The 14,113-nt window shown below is 40.4% G+C and overlaps 1 protein-coding gene across 1 annotated transcript in view; it reads right to left on the bottom strand.

Annotated features, from left to right (window-relative positions):
- Positions 1 to 14,113, bottom strand: part of cntnap5b (contactin associated protein family member 5b) — a 67,252-nt gene that overhangs the window by 24,479 nt on the left and 28,660 nt on the right. The gene's annotated exons all lie outside the window — the stretch shown is intronic.

Raw genomic sequence — 14,113 nt, 5'->3', positions numbered from 1 at the left:
CTGCAGTAGCTACTGCTTCAGGTCTTTCTGCTTTCTGTGAGCATTACTTGGAAGCATCCCTTCTTCAGCTTCACCACTTCCTTCACCAGCATGTCTTATGCCACTTTTCCACTACCAACGCGGCTGAGTTGGGCTGAGCCGTGCAGTGCTGAGTTGGGCTGAGTCGAGCTGAGCGGGGCTGTTGGAGTTGCATTTCGACTACAACCGCGCTGAACTGTGCTGGCTGGAAGTGGGTGGACACATTGGGTGGAGTTAGCGAAAGTGGGTGGACATCACGTGATGTCGTTAAGCAGCGCAAACAGTGACATCAGTGAGCTTTTAAGCGGTAGTCTCCCGACCCGAATAGTAAACAATAAACATGGAGGACATGGAGTCGTTAGTGTTGCTGGTCTTGGTGCTGTGGCTTGTTGTCACCGACAACGCCAACAGATACTGGCAAGAGCGTATAGATGAGGCGAGGCGCATAAGGCTTCAGAAATTCTCGTAATTCGTAATTATTCTTCTTCCGGGTTTACGGTGTTTACAGATCCCAGCGTGCTCGCGGGGCGTGTGTGGGCATGTGAGGACACTCCTCCTCACCAATCAGTACACAGGGGAGTGTCTGCTCACGCCCCCAGCCTCACTTGGCTCGCTTTGGCTCGCTTCAGCCCCACTCCAAAACCGTGCGAGTTTTAGGGGCTAAGCAGGGCTGAAGCGAGCCGAGTTGTGCTGTTCTTTGGTAGTCGAAACGCGAGCCGTGTCGGGCTGAAGTGAGCTGAAGCGAGCTGAAGTGAGCTGAAAAAGGGTAGTGGAAAAGGGCCATTAGAGTCTTTGGTTTCTGGCATGACAGGCACCATCAGCCTTCCTGCTACAGCATCCTGGAGATGTCACAATGATTATGGACTCAACATGCTCCACGCTGACTCAAAGTCCTTGCTCCACACTTGGTGCATGGGAGAAGTCGGCTTTTGCAGGTGGGAGTTACATTTATCTCTCAAATTTGTCTCTCTGCATCTCCTGATAGATGCTCTCAAGCAAACCAAGAAGGTTCTCCTGGGTTTACCAGGAACATATGACCACTGCCCAGTGTGACAAATCCTATTCACCAAGTGGTGATCAGTTGACAGCTCTGTCTCTCTTTTTACCAAAACATTAAGCCTGACCTGGGGCCCAAGGTACTCCGACTGACCTGGGGCCCAAGGTACTCTGACTGACCTAGAGCTTAAGGTATCTTCTTGTTCCAGGTATCTTCTTGTTCCCAACATAAGCAGTGAAGTTTTAACAGATCACTATGAAGTCAGTAGGAGGTACCCACTTGCTCAACTGTTCCACCTTCTCCAAGAAGGATGAATACTCCAAACTGTTTTTCAGAGCATACTGTAAAACACCAGTCTGGCAGGTTCTTCCTGTCAGAAGTAACCATCTTATCCATGAAGAAAACTCCAGTTTGCGAGTACTCTACTCCTGTGTCAACTCCCAAAGTAGACCAGCAACTACCCCAATCAAGATGTTTGATACCAATTCCTGGACTATGTGTTGATGTAAAGTCAACTATGTCTAGTTCATACCCTTTAATCTCACACACTATCCAAGGCTCAATGGATATGATCCTAAAATGACACACATTCGCCCCCAAACATTGCCAGGAGCCCAATACAGGGGAATATTGCCTCTGTGCCAATCCAAGATTTAACCCATTGTTAGGTCCATCAACCCACACAGTGGGGACTCCACATTGCTGTTTCAGGCTGAGCCAGATCTGAATCCCGGTGACCCAAATCCAGACAGGGTACCCTTACCTAGTTAAGCACTGATTTGTTTGACCTTTCTCCTCAGATCTTTTTACCTTAGGTCTTGATCACAAACTATATTAAAGGTGCCCTTCCACCAAAAACGTTTAATACTGGCTCTTTTTGAAATACCATAGTTCACTCCGAGTTGCATATGCATGCTGCATGTGAAAATATAATTCTACCCCCATTCCCTGTATTAGCTTATGAAAGAAAATAGTCGGAAAAACGAGCGGATCTGAAAAAGCCATACGATCTTACGTCACTTCGTAAATTAGTAATCATGGCCTCGCCCACCTTGGCTTGCAACCGCCCACGGGAAGAAAGTTCGGATTTCAGCGCAAGGAGAGATAGCAGAGCCCATCTCGTCAGTAGCTAACGAAGAGGACCTTACAGCAAGTTGAAAACATGGCTGAAAAAGTTCGTGCCCTGGCAGTGCTGGTTCGTTGGGGAGAGGGCAGAAGTCGCTGGCTGCCAAGTTTGGGGAGGCTGGGAGCTCCCCTGCCCGAGTTACGAGCGTTCAAAGTCGGGCTGGAGTCGCCGACAGAAACGAAACCTAAGCGGAGCAATGTTGCAAGATAGAAGGGGTGAAGAATAAATGGTTGGAATTTATGTTTGGAACACCACCAGCGAAGTGTAATTCAGCGTTAGTACTGTGTTCTGATCATTTCAACCACAGTGACTTTTCAAACTTCGGTGCCTTCAGTAGTGGTTTTGCTTCGAGGTTGTTTTTAATCCCTGGATCTGCACCGTCAAGACGATCGACCACCAGATCACAAGCTGTACGTAAAACATGAACTTTTTGTTCGAAGGTTTTTGTTACAAAATAGCATGTTCATATTCTCCACGTTAGCATGCATGACATGGTCACAAGCTCCTCAGGGATGAGAGTTTTCCGCTTTTTCTGAGTAAAAAAACGACCTTTTTATATTATGCAAATCCGTTGAGAATTTTTTTTTTATTAATTTCGGGGGGTTGGGGTATGTTGCTTCATGCTGTTCAAACTTTATTAACTCCAACGATGTTTACACATTATTTGTAAGTCGCCATCTTTAGTCTCGTTTAAATCTCGTTGAATGTGATGTAAAATTCGTGTTATCTACATTGTTATTGGTCAAAACATCGATGTCGAGACCATAATAGCCAATCAGAACAGTTTTACAAAGACACCCACATCCGCTTGTTCTGACCCGCTGGAGGTAGCGTCACAGTGCTGTTAGCCAATCAGAGGTAACATGTTTACATGTCATGAATATTAATGAGTAAGAGCTGAAATCCTGTCGTTCTCCTGCCACCCACTCCTCCACCAAACTAGAACAGCCTGAAACAGGAGAACCACAGCATTTTTTCACCAAAACCGGCTCACGGCATTCATTCATACTAGAGACCACCGCACAATTAATGAAAAAATGATGCAATGAGACCTTTAAGATTATGAATATTATTATAAGAATGTCCTTTATCTCTATCCCCAACACCCTTTGAATAAAAACGCATCCCCCTTGATGGATCAGTAAATACCTTTGAAGGAACTACATCCATTGAAAATTTTGTTTTCTCTCTCTCACACACACACACACACACACACACACACACACACACACACACACAGAGGGCAGCAGTCGAGGTATCCGAGTCCTCTGGGTGTTAGCCAAGATAACATCGATCCACCTGAATGAGCCAGAACACTCCAGCTGGGAAAGACAAAGAAACACGGCTAAGCTAAGCTAAGCTATGCTAGGCTAAGCCGAGCGAGCGCTTCATCAATAATTCACAGGAGAAAGTGGAAGGAAGTTCCATTCTGTAATCAATGGCCTTTGATGGCAGTCGGTAATATATCCACTGTAGACAAAAATCTAAGTAGCTCAGGTTGCACGAATGATCCAAATGTTAATTTATCATTTCAAATTCATTAAATATTTAATACTTCCTTAAATAATCTTTCATATATCCTGCTTGCAAACAAGAGACTGTTAGTCTATGCTAACTCATAAATTCAACAAAAATTACAATAACTGAAATAAAAATTCGTGATTTCGAATTCGTGTTTGCTGTGACGCTAGTTTGTGTGTTAGCGTGCTTGCTGTGACGCTAGTTTGTGTGTTAGCGTGCTTGCTGTGACGCTAGTTTGTGTGTTAGCGTGCTTGCTGTGACGCTAGTTTGTGTGTTAGCGTGTTTGCTGTGACGCTAGTTTGCGTGTTAGCGTGCTTGCTCTGACGCTAGTTTGAGTGTTAGCGTGCTTGCTGTGACGCTAGTTTGTGTGCTAGCGTGCTTGCTGTGATGCTAGTTTGCGTGTTAGCGTGCTTGCTCTGACGCTAGTTTGCGTGTTAGCGTGCTTGCTGTGACGCTAGTTTGCGTGTTAGCGTGCTTGCTGTGACGCTAGTTTGTGTGCTAGCGTGCTTGCTGTGACGCTAGTTTGTGTGTTAGCGTGCTTGCTGTGACGCTAGTTTGTGTTAGCGTGCTTGCTGTGACGCTAGTTTGTGTGTTAGCGTGCTTGCTGTGACGCTAGTTTGTGTGTTAGCGTGTTTGCTGTGACGCTAGTTTGTGTTAGCGTGTTTGCTGTGACGCTAGTTTGCGTGTTAGCGTGTTTGCTGTGACGGTAGTTTCTGTGTTAGCGTGTTTACTGTGACGCTAGTTTGTGTGTTAGCGTGTTTACTGTGACACTAGTTTGTGTGTTAGCGTGTTTACTGTGACGCTAGTTTGTTAACGTGTTTACTGTGACGCTAGTTTGTGTGTTAGCGTGTTTACTGTGACGCTAGTTTGTGTTAGCGTGTTTACTGTGACGCTAGTTTGTGTGTTAGCATGTTTACTGTGACACTAGTTTGTGTGTTAAGGCCTCTGCATGCTCTTGCGACAAGGCTTTCGCAGATAGCTTTTCGCAGACAGTTGTAATTTATCGTTGAGCGGGGAGTAATAGGCGTGCGCGATGTTATTCACCGCCACAACGCAAGGGGGCGCGAAGTCGCGAAATTGCTAGGAGTAGTTGGTGGGTGTGGTTAGTGGAGTGTTTATCCTCCGGTTACTTATAATGACTAGAACTGGAGTCGTATAGATGTACGTACTTCCTCACTTCCTCGATCAACCGCTCTTCGTGCTGCTCCATCTTCGCTTGTGTTTTTAAAAATGGCGGTAGTGAAAACAAACCAAACCAGGAAAGTAGGGAAGCGGGAGTGCGTGTACAGCGGATGTAGAGTGGACCAATCAGAGCCCTCTTGTCTGCGACGCTGTCTGCGATGGTCACAATTTTTGGGAGGTGAGCGCAGAGCGTCTGCGAAGGGGGGGGGGCTACGCAGACGCCATCTGCGACGCCATCTGCGAGGATTGGGTTGTCAGCATAAATTGGCCTTTAGCGTGTTTACTCTGATGCTAGTTTGGAATTTATGAAAGCTAGATTTTTAAATATGCTTTAAATTAGAGGACAGAGATGGAGTGTGGATATTTGAAGGAGATATTTCACCATCAGTACTAGACACTAGGGCAGAAGCTAACACGCTGCAGTAGCGGGATTTTAAATATTGTTTGACAAGGTCAAAAAGTCACATATGCCCTGAGGTTCACTCGAGTTGATCCTAAATTAACAATCCATCACCCCAAACAGTGGCAGGAGCCCCATACAGGCAACATGGCTGCCGTGCCAGCTGAGGTTTGCCCCTCTGCCAAGGAGGAGAATTAGCCGGAGTGATAAACGAGCGGTGTTCACCAGAGCAGCCCATGGAGATGAAACTGACAGAGTTTACACTCTGTCTCTGTTTCCTTCTCTCTCACTCGCTCCTGAATTTTATAGCCTCTCTACTCCATTTTTCTTCCTCTGTCTCATCCTCTCAGCTTCATTCTCATTCCCACTGGTCCTCTGTCTTTCCGCTCCCTCCTGACCATCAGCTTCAAAGCACAGACAAATCTCTTCTGAGAAATACAAGTACAATGCTTTACTCATTACCTAGTGTTACAGTAAACATGCTAACACACAAACTAGCGTTACAGTAAACACGCTAACACACAAACTAGCGTTACAGTAAACATGCTAACACACAAACTAGTGTTACAATAAACAAGCTAACACAAACTAGCATTATAGTAAATACACTAACACACAAACTAGCGTTACACTAAACACAAACACACAAACTAGCATTACAGTAAACACACTAACACACAAACTAGCGTTACAATAAACATGCTAACAAATTAGCATTATAGTGAACACGCTAACACACAAACTAGCATTCCAGTAAACATAGTAACACACAAACTAGCGTTACAGTAAACACACTAACACACAAACTAGCATTACAATAAACATGCTAACACAAACTAGTGTTATAGTAAACACACTAACACACAAACTAGCGTTACAGTAAACAAACTAACACACAAACTAGCATTACAATAAACATGCTAACACAAACTAGTGTTATAGTAAACACACTAACACACAAACTAGCGTTACAGTAAACACACTAACACACAAACTAACATTACAATAAACATGCTAACACAAACTAGCATTATAGTAAACACGCTAACAAACAAACTAGCATGACAGTAAACACGCTAACACAAACTAGTGTTACAGTAAACATGCTAACAAACTAGTGTTACAATAAACATGCTAACACAAACTAGCATTATAGTACACATGCTAACAAACAAACTAGTGTTATAGTAAACATGCTAACACAAACAAGCATTGCAGTAAATATAATAACACACAAACTAGCGTTATAGTAAACACACTAACACGCAAACTAGCATTACAATAAGCATGCTAACACAAACTAGCATTGCAGTAAACATAGTAACAGACAAACTAGTGTTAAACACACTAACACAAACTAACGCGATAATAAACATGCTAACACAAACTAAAGTTACAGTAAACACGCTAACAAACTAACGTTATAGTAAACACACTAACACACAAACTAACACTATAATAAACACGCTAACACACAAACTAGCGTTATAGTAAACATGCTAACACACAAACTTGCTTTACAATAAACATGCTAACACACAAACTAGCGTTATAGTAAACACGCGATCACAAACTTGCTTTACAATAAACATGCTAACACAAATTAGTATTACAGTAAACATAGTAACACACAAACTAACACTATAATAAACACGCTAACACAAACTAGCGTTATAGTAAACACGCGATCACACAAACTTGCTTTACAATAAACATGCTAACACAAATTAGTATTACAGTAAACATAGTAACACACAAACTAACACTATAATAAACATGCTAACACACAAACTAACGTTATAGTAAACATGCTAATACACAAACTAGCGTTATAATAAACACGCAAACACACAAACTAGCGTTATAATAAACACGCTAACACACAAACTAGCGTTATAGTAAACACGCTAACACACAAACTAGCGTTATAATAAACACGCTAACACACAAACTAGCGTTATAGTAAACACGCTAACACACAAACTAGCGTTATAGTAAACACGCAAACACAAACTAGCATTATAATAAACACGCTAACACACAAACTAGCGTTATAGTAAACATGCTAACACACAAACTAACGCTATAATAAACACGCTAACACAAATTTGCTTTGCAATAAACATGCTAATGTGCACACTAGCGTTATAACTAGCATTTCTCTCTATGTAACTATCTTTCTACTTCTATCTTTCTTTTTTTCCTTCTTTCCTTAATCACTGATTTTTTTCTCTGTATTTGTGTCTCTGCTTCTCCTCCTCTGTCTGTGATAGAGTGATTATCTCCATTCTTTCAAATCAGTTCGCTGCTGTTTGCTGCATGAGGGAGTGTGCAATGACACACACACACACACACACACACACACACACACACACACACACACACACACACACGTAAGGACCACTTAGCAAGGTGCTATTTTTCTGAACAACGCCTGTAATCTCTCCTCTCCCTGGATAATCATCTACTCCAGCCTCAGAAGCGTGAAGGCTACGGCCAGTGCTCTGAACCTCACACATTTTCCACACACTTCTTGACATGCTCCTTCACACACACACACACACACACACACACACACACACACACACACACACACGGCCATTTTGTAGTATTTAATATGTGCGAATCATGTTGCGATGGTTACAAATCCTTCAGAATGACATGGCAGATTTACAGACTCATGAAGAGTTTCTAACCTCATGTTCCCTGAAATCAAAACCTTCACGTTATATCACTGTAGTTCATGTTTCAGATGTTTATTATTTCATGTTTAATTTTTTTTCTTACAGTGGTGCTTGAAAGTTTATGGACCCTTTAGAATTTAATAAATATGACCTAAAACATCATCAGATTTTCACACAAGTCCTAAAAGTAGATAAAGAGAACCCAGTTAAACAAATGAGACAAAAATATTATACTTGGTCATTTATTTATTGAGGAAAATGATCCAACATTACAGATCTGTGAGTGGCAAAAGTATGTGAACCTTTGCTTTCAGTATCTGGTGTGACCCCCTTGTGCAGCAATAACTGCAACTAAACGTTTGCGGTAACTGTTGATCAGTCCTGCACACCGGCTTGGAGGAATTTTATCCCATTCCTCCGTATAGAACAGCTTCAACTCTGGGATGTTGGTGGGTTTCCTCACATGAACTGCTCGCTTCAGGTCCTTCCACAACATTTCCATTGGATTAAGGTCAGGACTTTGACTTGGCCATTCCAAAACATTCACTTTATTCTTCTTTAACCATTCTTTGGTAGAACGACTTGTGTGCTTCGGGTCGTTGTCTTGCTGCATGACCCACCTTCTCTTGAGATTCAGTTCATGGACAGATGTCCTGACATTTTCCTTTAGAATTCGCTGGTATAATTCAGAATTCATTGTTCCATCAATGATGGCAAGCCGTCCTGGCCCAGATGCAGCAAAACAGGCCCAAACTATGATACTACCACCACCATGTTTCACAGATGGGATAAGGTTCTTATGCTGGAATGCAGTGTTTTCCTTTCTCCAAACATAACTTTTCTCATTTAAACCAAAAATTCTATTTTGGTCTCATCCGTCCACAAAACATTTTTCCAATAGCCTTCTGGCTTGTCCATGTGATCTTTAGCAAACTGCAGATGAGCAGCAATGTTCTTTTTGGAGAGCAGTGGCTTTCTCCTTGCAACCCTGCCATGCACACCATTGTTGTTCAGTGTTCTCCTGATGGTGGACTCATGAACATGAACATTAGCCAATGTGAGAGAGGCCTTCAGTTGCTTAGAAGTTACCCTGGGGTCCTTTGTGACCTCGCCGACTATTACACGCCTTGCTCTTGGAGTGATCTTTGTTGGTCGACCACTCCTGGGGAGGGTAACAATGGACTTGAATTTCCTCCATTTGTACACAATCTGACTGTGGATTGGTGGAGTCCAAATTCTTTAGAGATGGTTTTGTCACCTTTTCCAGCCTGATGAGCATCAACAACGCTTTTTCTGAGGTCCTCAGAAATCTCCTTTGTTCGTGCCATGATACACTTCCACAAACATGTGTTGTGAAGATCAGACTTTGATAGATCCCTGTTCTTTAAATAAAACAGGGTGCCCACTCACACCTGATTGTCATCCCATTGATTGAAAACACCTGACTCTAATTTCACCTTCAAATTAACTGCTAATCCTAGCGGTTCACTAGTCTGGCTAACGCAACTTCAAAGCTCTCCGAGCATTTGGTCTGGCAAAGATACTAAGCCCAACCGTTTCCCAAAGCGCGTGGTTGACCCGCCTCCCTGAAATGCCTCAGTTTGCTACTGGTCGAAGCCAGAAAAGGCTGTGACGAAGCTTAAACCAATCACATCACTCTTTCCTCTGACGTATGTGATGCGACGGAAACTGCTTGAGTAACAGGAAGAAGAAGGAGGAGAATAAATACCTCCAGGGCTGCTCTTTGCTCCGTTTTCAATGAGAACTTCCCGTTGAATGCTTTCAATACAGCATCTACCGCTGTGTCAAAGGCTTGCCGCTGCTCCATGTTCGTAATGTTTCTAGTGAATGAAGCGCTTCCGGCATAGATTCTGTAAACAATCTATGGCTTCCGGTCGCAGTTCTACTACGTCACTGCCTTGAACACGCCTCTACCCAGGGCCGTTGGAGATGCTCAAAGTTGATTGGCTCCTGATTTTTCGGGAGCTTGGAAGAGCTGGAGATAGCTTGCCTTGCCAGACTAAGTTCACAACAGGCGCCCGTGTTGCGTCACACTTAGGATGGGCGGGCCCAGGCTAGAGGTTCACATACTTTTGCCACTCACAGATCTGTAATATTGGATCATTTTCTTCAATAAATAAATGACCAAGTATAATATTTTTGTTTCATTTGTTTAACTGGGTTCTCTTTATCTACTTTTAGGACTTGTGTGAAAATCTGATGATGTTTTAGCTCATATTTATGCAGAAATATAGAAAATTCTAAAGGGTTCACAAACTTTCAAGCACCACTGTATAATGTTGCTTGATGTTAAAACTTTACTACAGTGCTAGTTCACGTTCAAGTTGTTTACTATAACACTACTTCACGTTTAAGTTGTTTACCATCACGTTACTTCACATTCAAGTTGTTTACTATCATGCTAGTTCATGTTTAAGTTGTTTACTCTAATGGGAGTTCACATTTAAGTTGTTTACTCTAAGGCTAGTTCATGTTTAAGTTGTTTACTCTAACGCGAATTCACATTTAAGTTGTTTACTATAACGGGAGTTCACATTTAAGTTGTTTACTATAAGGCTAGTTCACGTTTAAGTTGTTTATTATAATGGGAGTTCACGTTTAAGTTGTTTACTATAATGGGAGTTCACGTTTAAGTTGTTTACTATAACGGGAGTTCACGTTTAAGTTGTTTACTATACGACTAGTTCACGTTTAAGTTGTTTACTATAAGGCTAGTTCATGTTTAGGTTGTTTACTATAGCGCGAGTTCACATTTAAGTTGTTTACTATAACGGGAGTTCACGTTTAAGTTGTTTACTATAACGGGAGTTCACGTTTAAGTTGTTTACTATAAGGCTAGTTCACATTTAAGTTGTTTACTAAAACAGGAGTTCATGTTTAAGCTGTTTACTATCACGGGAGTTCACGTTTAAGTTGTTTACTATAAGGCTAGTTCACATTTAAGTTGTTTACTATAAGGCTAGTTCACATTTAAGTTGTTTACTCTAAGGCTAGTTCATGTTTAAGTTGTTTACTCTAACGCGAATTCACATTTAAGTTGTTTACTATAACGGGAGTTCACGTTTAAGTTGTTTACTATAAGGCTAGTTCACGTTTAAGTTGTTTACTATAACGGGAGTTCACGTTTAAGTTGTTTACTATAAGGCTAGTTCACGTTTAAGTTGTTTACTATAAGGCTAGTTCATGTTTAAGTTGTTTACTATAGCGCGAGTTCACATTTAAGTTGTTTACTATAACGGGAGTTCACGTTTAAGTTGTTTACTATAACGGGAGTTCACGTTTAAGTTGTTTACTATAAGGCTAGTTCACATTTAAGTTGTTTACTATAAGGCTAGTTCACATTTAAGTTGTTTACTAAAACAGGAGTTCATGTTTAAGCTGTTTACTATAACGGGAGTTCACGTTTATGTTGTTTACTATCACGGGAGTTCACGTTTAAGTTGTTTACTATAAGGCTAGTTCACATTTAAGTTGTTTACTATAAGGCTAGTTCACATTTAAGTTGTTTACTAAAACAGGAGTTCATGTTTAAGCTGTTTACTATAACGGGAGTTCACGTTTAAGATGTTTACTATAATGGGAGTTCATGTTTAAGTTGTTTACTATAACGGGAGTTCACGTTTATGTTGTTTACTATAATGGGAGTTCATGTTTAAGTTGTTTACTATAACGAGTTCACGTTTAAGTTGTTTACTATAACGGGAGTTCACGTTTAAGATGTTTACTATAACGGGAGTTCACGTTTAAGATGTTTACTATAACAGGAGTTCACATTATGTTGTTTACTATAACGGGAGTTCATGTTTAAATTGTTTACTATAACGGGAGTTCACGTTTAAGTTGTTTACTATAACGAGTTCACGTTTAAGTTGTTTACTATAACGGGAGTTCACATTTAAGATGTTTACTATAACAGGAGTTCACGTTTAAGTTGTTTACTATAACGGGAGTTCACATTTAAGTTGTTTACTATAACGGGAGTTCACGTTTAAGATGTTTACTATAACGGGAGTTCACGTTTAAGATGTTTACTATAACAGGAGTTCACGTTTAAGTTGTTTACTATAACGGGAGTTCACATTTAAGATGTTTACTATAACGGGAGTTCACATTTAAGATGTTTACTATAACGGGAGTTCACGTTTAAGTTGTTTACTATAACGGGAGTTCACATTTAAGTTGTTTACTATAACGGGAGTTCACGTTTAAGATGTTTACTATAACGGGAGTTCACGTTTAAGATGTTTACTATAACAGGAGTTCACGTTTAAGTTGTTTACTATAACGGGAGTTCACGTTTAAGTTGTTTACTATAATGGGAGTTCACGTTTAAGTTGTTTACTATAAGGCTAGTTCATGTTTAAGATGTTTACTATAACAGGAGTTCACGTTTAAGTTGTTTACTATAAGGCTAGTTCATGTTTAAGTTGTTTACTATAGCGCGAGTTCACATTTAAGTTGTTTACTATAAGGCTAGTTCACGTTTAAGTTGTTTACTATAATGGGAGTTCACATTTAAGGTGTTTACAGGGTTCTCCACGGATTGAAAATATAGGGGGGTGGAGGTCAATCGGATGACCTTGAAACAAATTTGCATAAATTTACATATGTCATTTGCATAAAATACTCTCAAATAGTAATCATTTAGAATAGAGGAATCAATTGGACTGGTACAAAACACATCATACATCAAACATTACACACTTACACATCATATTCAGACACTTTGTTTGAAATGGAACTGGAAAAAATATTTTTTTATTTAGCAAACTACAAAAAAAGAACAGACATTTCGACAGAGTGTACGCACTTCAAGAGCTACAGTAACACTGACAGCCAGGTTATATCCTCACGGTTTTATAGGTAATATCACGCTTGCCGCACCAACTTTGAACTTTTTGTTTTTATCCTTTATTTCTCTGTCGACAATAACAATCACTTATCTCGAACTTGGTGTCGATTCACACGTTATTATAAAGGCGTGTTATCTCCCGGCGCAAGAACAATGTGTCAAAAACGCCGAAGTGTGAAACGCTTTTCTTAGACCAGGGGTTTTCAAAGTGTGGGAGAGTCAGCCCCCCCTCAGAGAGCAAATAAACAACAGCGCCCCCCTCACAATTTTTGTTGTTGCTATACTTAATGTTCCATTCGTATTTTTTTTTAAAAAAAAGGTTGTTGTACACATTTTTATTTTTTTCTTTTACACATTTTAAACATCTGTGCTTTTCTTTTTAAAACATCTTGTTTTACACATTTTAAACATCTCATAGCATCGTTAGCTAGCACCTCTTGGCAGACAACACACTGTGGCAGTGGAGCATCTTCAGATCCAGTCCATGAAAATCCAAACTTTAAATAATCGTGGTCATACTTCCTTCTTTTATCAGTCCCCCAGGATTCCGCGGGCCTTTTTTGTGATTGTTGCGGGCTAAAATGTCTGATGTTGCGGGGTTTTTCCAAAAAATTGCGATGAAAGTTTTTTTGAAAGGTGTTTTTTAGGTTTTTGTTGCGATTACATTGCGGGAGGAAGTGAAAGTTGCGAGAAATTGTTGCGGTTTTCTCTTTTTGTGATTAAAATTGAGTGATATGTTAAATATTAAGTTATTACCAAAAAACTATTGATTAAAAAAACAAAGACACTGAGAAATGGTCCTACAAACAACTTTACCAATATAAAAGATTACCAGGACCACAAAAATGCAGAAAAATAGGCTTTACTTATCCAAATGCACCTGTTGGTTCTAAAGTTAAAGTGCAGAGAACCTCACAGCACAACATGAAGTTACCTTCAAATATAATATAAATGCCTCAGCTTTCATGTAAGAAAAAAAACTATTAATACTAGTACTGTGTGCAGGCAGTCTCTCCTGAAGACTAAATTAAACAATAATTATAAACTAATAAAATAAATGGCTCAGGCTTCACAGAAGAAAAAAAACAATTTGAACAGAATCTCACAGTATGATGCTGAAGCTGCCTAAACAATGGAAAATAAAATACCATTTTGGCAAAAATGTTGGCATCCATTAATTTCTTGTATTAAGTAAAAAAATAATGTAAAGTGCGCAAAGTCCTTCACTGTAAACATAACACTTTCAGTAACAGAATTTAAGCCTATATAAAACACTGACTCGCACATCATGCAATGTTGCCAAATACTGCTG

The sequence above is a fragment of the Neoarius graeffei genome, chromosome 27, assembly GCF_027579695.1.
Source record: "Neoarius graeffei isolate fNeoGra1 chromosome 27, fNeoGra1.pri, whole genome shotgun sequence".
NCBI lineage: Eukaryota > Metazoa > Chordata > Actinopteri > Siluriformes > Ariidae > Neoarius > Neoarius graeffei.
This window is presented reverse-complemented; position numbering and strand designations above follow the sequence as displayed.